Raw genomic sequence first — 2,158 nt, 5'->3', positions numbered from 1 at the left:
TAAGAGACAGATTATATATATTATATATAACTTTTGTTATATAGCAAAATATTAAAATAATAATAATATATAATAAAATAATATATATTATATAATATATACTTATATAAGTATATATTATACATTATGTAAGTATACATTATATATAACTATAATATTGATTTATACATTATTTATATTATTTTATATAATATAAAAGTGTTATTTAATCTATACATTATTTATATTCTTTATATAGTATTTATATAAATACATCTTTATACATTGTTTCTATTATATAATTTTATATCAATCTAAAATTTTATATATGATCATATAATTATCTTATGTTATCTATAAATATATTACATATAATATTACATATATGTATTTTATATAGAAATATACAGATTTAGTAGTAATTATCGAGGTGGAAGGTAGGAATTTAATCAAGCAGAACCAATTAGAAGGTGATGATGGGTTTTCTCGGTGCCCGATGGATGACCCTGAGGTGGGCACCACCATCCTTGGTGCCACGGCCGTCACCGGCAGGGCGGGGGGGATGCAGGATGACTCCCCTTTTCCCAGCATCCCGCTGGGTTTTTGGGGCATTTGCCGGGAACTCGCCAACCGGAGCGGGATGCCGGTGAAGCCTCAGCACCCCCGGTAAAACCAAAAGGTTCCCAGCTCAAGATGAGGGACCTCAACCTGGAGCCTCAGCGGTGGTGGAGCCGGGACCTGGAGCTGGTGGGGGGTGGTGGCACCCCAAGAAACGGCAGCCACGAGTCACGGTCGCCATTTCATAGCGTCACCAACGACGTAGGCGTTTGGAGATGACACCAGGCTGAGGGGTGGGGTTGACCCACCCGAGGGACCTGGACCAGGTGGAGAAGTGGGGCCTCATCAAGAGTGAACCTCACTGAGGTTCAACCAGGCCGAGGTCAAGGTCTTGCCCCACGGGGGGTAACCCCCAGCATCAGGTTGCGAGAGGAAGGGCTGGAGAGTGGAGAAGGCCTTGGGGTCACTGGTGGGTGACAACGGGGACATGAGCCAGCAATGGTCGCGCAGCCCAGGAAGCCAAGAGTCTCCTGGACTGCGGCCGAAGAAGCGACTTGATCTCGGTGAAGATGTCCCCACCCACGGCGGGGGGTTGGACTGGATGAGCTTCAAAGGGCCCTTCCAACCCAAACCAACCCATGGTTCGATGATTCTACGAATGGGCACCATGTTTGAGATCATCTGGGCTTGGAGAGCCCCCCAAGTCTCCTCCTTCGGGGTGGCTCCAGAGCTGCTTCAACGCATCCATCACCCACACACACACACACACACACACGCGCACACACACAGCATTTACTGCACCAAAAAAAACATCGGAGAAACTCTCTGAAGACAACGACATCGGGGACAGAGGGAAAATAGGTGAACCCAAGTCCCCAAGTTTGGTTTTAACCAAAAACCTCCCAGCGGGGAGTTGGGGTGGCAAGTGGCTGCCAGCCACCAGCTCTTGTCCAGAAGCCCTCTTTTCCCCTCTTTTTCACCAATATGAAATAGAAAAAGCACATTTTTAGCATGCAGACCATCCTCATTGGCGTGATGGACTCAAGATGCGCCAGGACATGCAGCTCCGGTGGCACAAAAGCCACGCCGACGGCAGGACCGGTGCCGGTGTCATGGTTTACAAGCTACTGAAGGAGAGAACCTCCCAGATGATGGAATTTTTAGGCTCTTGGGAGAATTTATGGGGCTGCCAGCATCTTCTGGGGTGGTCCAGAAGGTACCACCAGGTCCCTGAGGCTCTTGGCTGCGGGATGTTGGAGCATCTCCCTTGGGATGAGCCCGTTGGCAGCTTGAGGATGCTCCAAGGGTTGAGGGTGTCATCTCCTTGTTGAAGCACACCAGGAGGAGGGGCGGGATGATGCAGAGGGGGATGAGGGTTTAAGTGGTGGCATCAGGAGAGGATGGATGGTGTAGGGGAGGGTGACGGTGGAAGCAGTGGCTGCGGGGTGAAAAATTATCCCCCAAAAGCCAAGATGTCCCTGCACGAGGGCACCGGAGTGAGCGGGGAGAGGATGAAGCCGAGGGGGCTCCACGTTTGGTGGGCACAAGGACGTGGCTTTTCCGAGATCTGAGGCTTTTGGGGAGCAGGTTGAGCTGTGGGGACACTCCTTGCAAGAAGGGT

General features: G+C 48.9%; 1 protein-coding gene across 1 annotated transcript in view; it reads left to right on the top strand.

Moving 5' to 3' along the window:
• ARHGAP39 (Rho GTPase activating protein 39) overlaps nucleotides 1–2,158 on the top strand; it is a 46,846-nt gene that overhangs the window by 40,890 nt on the left and 3,798 nt on the right. The gene's annotated exons all lie outside the window — the stretch shown is intronic.

The sequence above is a fragment of the Athene cunicularia genome, unplaced genomic scaffold (assembly GCF_003259725.1).
Source record: "Athene cunicularia isolate RWA unplaced genomic scaffold, athCun1 SCF_33, whole genome shotgun sequence".
NCBI classification, from domain to species: domain Eukaryota; kingdom Metazoa; phylum Chordata; class Aves; order Strigiformes; family Strigidae; genus Athene; species Athene cunicularia.
Note: the sequence above shows the minus strand (reverse complement) of the source record. Positions and strands in the feature narration are given on the sequence as shown.